Source organism: Lampetra fluviatilis, unplaced genomic scaffold (assembly GCF_964198595.1).
Source record: "Lampetra fluviatilis unplaced genomic scaffold, kcLamFluv1.1 SCAFFOLD_1510, whole genome shotgun sequence".
Classification (NCBI taxonomy): Eukaryota; Metazoa; Chordata; class Hyperoartia; order Petromyzontiformes; family Petromyzontidae; genus Lampetra; species Lampetra fluviatilis.
This window is the reverse complement of record NW_027620915.1, coordinates 5,001-12,391: the sequence shown is the minus strand read 5'-3', so window position 1 is coordinate 12,391 and position 7,391 is coordinate 5,001. Positions and strand designations below refer to the sequence as shown.

The window sequence follows — 7,391 nt, the reverse complement described above, 5'->3', positions numbered from 1 at the left end:
TGAGCGGGTGGTGAGTGGGGTGAGTGGGTGGTGAGTGGGTGGGTGAGTGGGTGGGTGGGTGGTGAGTGGGTGGGTGAGTGGGTGGGTGGGTGGTGAGTGGGTGAGTGAGTGGGGTGAGTGGGTGGTGAGTGGGTGGGTGAGTGGTGAGTGAGTGGGTGGGTGGGTGAGTGGGTGGGTGAGTGGGTGGGGTGGGTGAGTGGGTGTGGTGGGTGGGGTGGGTGAGTGAGTGGGTGGAGTGAGTGGGTGGGTGGTGGTGAGTGGGTGGGTGGGTGGGTGAGTGGGTGGGTGAGTGGGTGAGTGGGTGGGTGGGTGGGTGAGTGGGTGGGTGAGGTGGGTGGGTGAGTGGGTGGGTGAGTGGGTGGGTGGGTGGGTGAGTGGGTGGGTGGGTGGGTGAGTGGGTGAGTGGAGTGGGTGGGTGAGTGGTGAGTGGGTGGGTGGGTGGTGAGTGGGTGGGTGAGTGGTGAGTGGGTGTGGTGGGTGGGTGAGTGGGTGGGTGAGTGGGTGGGTGGGTGGGTGAGTGGGTGGGTGGGTGGTGAGTGGGTGAGTGAGTGGGTGAGTGAGTGGGTGAGTGAGTGGGTGGGTGAGTGGGTGGTGAGTGGGTGAGTGGGTGGTGAGTGGGTGGGTGAGTGGGTGGGTGGGTGGGTGGGTGAGTGGGTGGGTGAGTGGGTGGGTGGGTGGTGAGTGGGTGGGTGAGTGGGTGAGTGGGTGGTGAGTGGGTGGTGAGTGGGTGGGTGAGTGGGTGAGTGGGTGGTGAGTGGGTGGTGAGTGGGTGGGTGGGTGAGTGGTGGGTGAGTGGGTGGGTGGGTGAGTGGGTGAGTGGGTGGGTGGGTGAGTGAGTGGGTGGGTGAGTGGGTGGGTGAGTGGGTGGTGAGTGGGTGGGTGGGTGAGTGAGTGGGTGGGTGGGTGAGTGGGTGGGTGAGTGGGTGAGTGGGTGGTGAGTGGGTGGGTGGGTGGGTGGGTGAGTGGGTGGGTGAGTGGGTGGGTGGGTGAGTGAGTGGGTGGGTGGGTGAGTGGTGGGTGAGTGGTGGGTGGGTGAGTGAGTGGGTGGGTGGGTGAGTGGTGGGTGAGTGGTGGGTGGGTGAGTGAGTGGGTGGGTGGGTGAGTGGTGGGTGAGTGGGTGGGTGGGTGAGTGGGTGAGTGGGTGGGTGGGTGAGTGAGTGGGTGGAGTGAGTGGGTGGGTGAGTGAGTGGGTGAGTGAGTGGGTGGGTGGGTGGGTGAGTGGGTGGTGAGTGGGTGGGTGAGTGGTGGGTGAATGAGTGGGTCAGTGGGTGGGTGTGTGAGTGGGTGAGTGAGTGGGTGGGTGGGTGAGTGGGTGGGTGAGTGGTGAGTGGGTGAGTGAGTGGGTGGGTGGGTGAGTGGTGGGTGAATGAGTGGGTCAGTGGGTGGGTGTGTGAGTGGGTGAGTGAGTGAGTGGGTGGGTGGGTGAGTGGTGAGTGGGTGGGTGGGTGAGTGAGTGAGTGAGTGGGTGAGTGAGTGGGTGGGTGGGTGGGTGAGTGGGTGGGTGAGTGGGTGGTGAGTGGGTGGGTGAGTGGTGAGTGGGTGAGTGAGTGGGTGGGTGGGTGAGTGGTGGGTGAGTGGGTGGGTGGGTGAGTGGGTGAGTGGGTGGGTGGGTGGGTGGGTGAGTGAGTGGGTGAGTGAGTGGGTGGGTGGGTGGGTGAGTGGGTGGGTGAGTGGGTGGTGAGTGGGTGGGTGAGTGAGTGGTGGGTGGGTGGGTGAGTGAGTGGGTGGGTGGGTGAGTGGTGGGTGAGTGGGTGGGTGGGTGGGTGAGTGGGTGAGTGGGTGGGTGGGTGGGTGAGTGAGTGAGTGGGTGAGTGAGTGAGTGGGTGGGTGAGTGAGTGGGTGAGTGAGTGGGTGGGTGGGTGGGTGAGTGGGTGGTGAGTGGGTGGGTGAGTGGTGGGTGAATGAGTGGGTCAGTGGGTGGGTGTGTGAGTGGGTGAGTGAGTGGGTGGGTGGGTGAGTGGGTGGGTGAGTGGTGAGTGGGTGAGTGAGTGGGTGGGTGGGTGAGTGGTGGGTGAATGAGTGGGTCAGTGGGTGGGTGTGTGAGTGGGTGAGTGAGTGAGTGGGTGGGTGGGTGAGTGGGTGGGTGAGTGGTGAGTGGGTGAGTGAGTGGGTGGGTGGGTGAGTGGTGGGTGAGTGGGTGGGTGGGTGAGTGGATGAGTGGGTGGGTGGGTGAGTGAGTGAGTGGGTGAGTGAGTGGGTGGGTGGGTGGGTGAGTGGGTGGGTGAGTGGGTGGTGAGTGGGTGGGTGAGTGGTGGGTGAATGAGTGGGTCAGTGGGTGGGTGGGTGAGTGGGTGAGTGAGTGAGTGAGTGGTGGGTGGGTGGGTGGGTGAGTGAGTGAGTGAGTGAGTGAGTGGGTGGGTGAGTGAGTGAGTGGGTGAGTGAGTGAGTGTATGAGTGAGTGAATATATGAGTGAGTGAGTGTATGAGTGAGTATGAGTGAGTGTATGAGTGGTGAGTGAGTGTATGAGTGAGTGGTGAGTGAGTGTCTGAGTGAGTTGGTGAGTGAGTGGTGAGTGAGTGGTGAGTATGTGAGTTAGTGGTGAGTGAGGTGAGTGAGTGGTGAGTGAGTGGTGAGTGAGTGAATGACTGAGTGAGTGGTGAGTGAGTGTATGAGTGAGTGTATGAGTGAGTGTATGAGTGAGTGGTGAGTGAGTGAGTGGTGAGTGAGAGTGGTGAGTGAGTGTATGAGTGAGTGAGTGTATAAGTGAGTGAGTGTATGAGTGAGTGAGTGTATGAGTGAGTGAGTGTATGAGTGAGTGAGTGTATGAGTGAGTGAGTGGGTGAGTGTATGAGTGAGTGAGAGATTGGGGAGTGAGGTGAGTGGGTGGTGAGTGGGTGTATGAGTGAGTGTATTAATGAGTGAGTGGGTGGGTGAGTGGTGGGTGAATGAGTGAGTGGGTGAGTGAGTGAGTGAGTGTATGAGTGAGTGAGTGGGTGGTGAGTGAGTGGTGAGTGACGTCACCACTGAGCTTGGCCCCGAAGATTGACAGGAAAGTGTCGAAGTTGAGAGGTCCCGGAGACTCCTTCATCAGCTCATTGAGCTCCCCATCACCCACACTCTTGCCTGCATCAACATCATCAACATCAACATCAACAACATCAACAACATCAACAACATCAACATCATCAACATCAACAACATCATCAACACACTCTTGCCTACATCAACATCACCATCATCAGCATCAACAACATCAACATCAACAACATCAACATCATCATCATCACACTCTTACCTACATCAACATCAACATCATCAACATCAACAACATCATCAACACACTCTTGCCTACATCAACATCACCATCATCAGCATCAACAACATCAACATCATCAACATCAACAACATCATCAACACACTCTTACCTACATCAACATCAACAACATCAACATCAACAACATCATCACCATCAACAACATCAACATCATCATCATCAACATCATCATCATCAACATCAACATCATCAACACCAACAACATCAACAACATCAACATCATCATCATCAACATCATCATCATCAACATCAACATCATCAACACCAACAACATCAACATCATCATCATCAACATCACCATCAACATCATCAACATCATCATCATCAACATCATCATCACCATCATCATCAGCTCATTCAGCTCCCCATCACCCACACTCTTACCTACATCAACAACATCAACAACATCAACATCACCCACACTCTTGCCTACATCATCATCACCATCAACATCATCATCATCAACATCATCATCAACATCATCACCACCATCATCAACACCATCATCATCAACACCACCATCATCATCAACACCATCATCATCAACACCACCATCATCATCATCACCACCATCACCACCATCATCATCAACATCATCATCATCAACATCATCAACACCAACAACATCAACATCATCATCATCAACATCACCATCATCAACATCATCATCATCAACATCATCATCATCATCAGCTCATTCAGCTCCCCATCACCCACACTCTTGCCTACATCATCATCACCATCAACATCATCAACATCATCATCACCATCATCACCATCATCACCATCATCACCACCATCACCACCATCACCATCATCACCACTCACCGATGGCTACGAAAGTTTGTCTGAGGTCGTTCTTGTCAATGACGCCATCGCGGTTACGATCCATGATGGTGAAGACCTGGGGAGTGACACAGTGAGTGACACAGTGAGTGAGTGACACAGTGAGTGAGTGACACAGTGAGTGAGTGACACAGTGAGTGACACAGTGAGTGACACAGTGAGTGAGTGACACAGTGAGTGACACAGTGAGTGAGTGACACAGTGAGTGACCCAGTGAGTGAGTGACACAGTGAGTGACACAGTGAGTGAGTGACACAGTGAGTGACACAGTGAGTGAGTGACACAGTGAGTGACACAGTGAGTGAGTGACACAGTGAGTAACACAGTGAGTGAGTGACACAGTGAGTGACACAGTGAGTGAGTGACACAGTGAGTGACACAGTGAGTGAGTGACACAGTGAGTGAGTGACACAGTGAGTGAGTGACACAGTGAGTGACACAGTGAGTGAGTGACACACTGAGTGACACAGTGAGTGAGTGACACAGTGAGTGAGTGTCACAGTGAGTGACACAGTGAGTGACACAGTGAGTGAGTGACACAGTGAGTGAGTGATACAGTGAGTGACACAGTGAGTGAGTGACACAGTGAGTGACACAGTGAGTGAGTGACACAGTGAGTGACACAGTGAGTGAGTGACACAGTGAGTAACACAGTGAGTGAGTGACACAGTGAGTGACACAGTGAGTGAGTGACACAGTGAGTGACACAGTGAGTGAGTGACACAGTGAGTGAGTGACACAGTGAGTGACACAGTGAGTGAGTGACACACTGAGTGACACAGTGAGTGAGTGACACAGTGAGTGAGTGTCACAGTGAGTGACACAGTGAGTGACACGGTGAGTGAGTGACACAGTGAGTGAGTGATACAGTGAGTGACACAGTGAGTGAGTGTCACACTGAGTGACACAGTGAGTGAGTGACACAGTGAGTGACACAGTGAGTGAGTGACACAGTGAGTGACACAGTGAGTGAGTGACACAGTGAGTGAGTGACACAGTGAGTGTCACACTGAGTGACACAGTGAGTGACACAGTGAGTGAGTGACACAGTGAGTGACACAGTGAGTGAGTGACACAGTGAGTGACACAGTGAGTGAGTGACACAGTGAGTGACAGTGAGTGACACAGTGAGTGAGTGACACAGTGAGTGACACAGTGAGTGAGTGACACAGTGAGTGACACAGTGAGTGACACAGTGAGTGAGTGTCACACTGAGTGCCACAGTGAGTGAGTGACACAGTGAGTGACACAGTGAGTGCCACAGTGAGTGAGTGACACAGTGAGTGAGTGTCACAGTGAGTGACACAGTGAGTGTCACACTGAGTGACACAGTGAGTGAGTGACACAGTGAGTGCCACAGTGAGTGAGTGACACAGTGAGTGACACAGTGAGTGAGTGACACAGTGAGTGAGTGACACAGTGAGTGAGTGTCACACTGAGTGAGTGTCACACTGAGTGACACAGTGAGTGAGTGACACAGTGAGTGAGTGACACAGTGAGTGCCACAGTGAGTGAGTGACACAGTGAGTGAGTGACACAGTGAGTGACACAGTGAGTGAGTGTCACAGTGAGTGACACAGTGAGTGACACAGTGAGTGAGTGACACAGTGAGTGCCACAGTGAGTGAGTGACACAGTGAGTGACACAGTGAGTGACACAGTGAGTGAGTGACACAGTGAGTGAGTGACACAGTGAGTGAGTGACACACTGAGTGACACAGTGAGTGAGTGTCACACTGAGTGACACAGTGAGTGAGTGACACAGTGAGTGAGTGTCACACTGAGTGACACAGTGAGTGAGTGACACAGTGAGTGAGTGACACAGTGAGTGACACAGTGAGTGAGTGACACAGTGAGTGAGTGACACACTGAGTGACACAGTGAGTGAGCGTCACAGTGAGTGACACAGTGAGTGAGTGACACAGTGAGTGAGTGACACAGTGAGTGAGTGACACAGTGAGTGACACAGTGAGTGAGTGACACAGTGAGTGACACAGTGAGTGACACAGTGAGTGAGTGACACACTGAGTGACACAGTGAGTGAGTGACACAGTGAGTGACACAGTGAGTGACACAGTGAGTGAGTGACACAGTGAGTGAGTGACACATCGAGTGAGTGACACAGTGAGTGACACAGTGAGTGAGTGACACAGTGAGTGACACAGTGAATGAGTGACACAGTGAGTGAGTGTCACACTGAGTGACACAGTGAGTGAGTGACACACTGAGTAACACAGTGAGTGAGTGTCACACTGAGTGACACAGTGAGTGAGTGACACAGTGAGTTAGTGTCACACTGAGTGACACAGTGAGTGAGTGACACAGTGAGTGACACAGTGAGTGAGTGACACAGTGAGTGACACAGTGAGTGAGTGACACAGTGAGTGACACAGTGAGTGAGTGACACAGTGAGTGAGTGACACAGTGAGTGAGTGTCACACTGAGTGACACAGTGAGTGACACAGTGAGTGAGTGACACAGTGAGTGACACAGTGAGTGAGTGACACAGTGAGTGACACAGTGAGTGAGTGACACAGTGAGTGACACAGTGAGTGACACAGTGAGTGAGTGACACAGTGAGTGACACAGTGAGTGAGTGACACAGTGAGTGACACAGTGAGTGACACAGTGAGTGAGTGTCACACTGAGTGCCACAGTGAGTGAGTGACACAGTGAGTGACACAGTGAGTGCCACAGTGAGTGAGTGACACAGTGAGTGACACAGTGAGTGAGTGTCACAGTGAGTGACACAGTGAGTGTCACACTGAGTGACACAGTGAGTGAGTGACACAGTGAGTGCCACAGTGAGTGAGTGACACAGTGAGTGACACAGTGAGTGAGTGACACAGTGAGTGAGTGACACAGTGAGTGAGTGTCACACTGAGTGAGTGTCACACTGAGTGACACAGTGAGTGAGTGACACAGTGAGTGAGTGACACAGTGAGTGCCACAGTGAGTGAGTGACACAGTGAGTGAGTGACACAGTGAGTGACACAGTGAGTGAGTGTCACAGTGAGTGACACAGTGAGTGACACAGTGAGTGAGTGACACAGTGAGTGCCACAGTGAGTGAGTGACACAGTGAGTGACACAGTGAGTGACACAGTGAGTGAGTGACACAGTGAGTGAGTGACACACTGAGTGACACAGTGAGTGAGTGTCACACTGAGTGCCACAGTGAGTGAGTGACACAGTGAGTGACACAGTGAGTGACACAGTGAGTGAGTGACACAGTGAGTGAGTGACACAGTGAGTGAGTGACACACTGAGTG

At 53.3% G+C, this 7,391-nt stretch overlaps 1 long non-coding RNA gene across 2 annotated transcripts in view; it reads right to left on the bottom strand.

Annotated features, from left to right (window-relative positions):
• Positions 1–2,967: 2,967 nt before the first annotated feature.
• Positions 2,968–7,391, bottom strand: part of LOC144954535 (uncharacterized) — a 9,418-nt gene continuing 4,994 nt past the window's right edge. Inside the window, exons 3-4 of one of the 2 annotated variants that reach the window (XR_013641262.1) lie at positions 4,104–4,179; positions 2,968–3,064 (exon numbers count right to left, since the gene is read on the bottom strand). This is a non-coding gene — a long non-coding RNA (uncharacterized LOC144954535). Of the gene's footprint in view, positions 3,065–3,979; positions 4,001–4,103; positions 4,180–7,391 lie in introns of those variants that run through there. The other variant, XR_013641263.1, reaches the window with a different exon arrangement.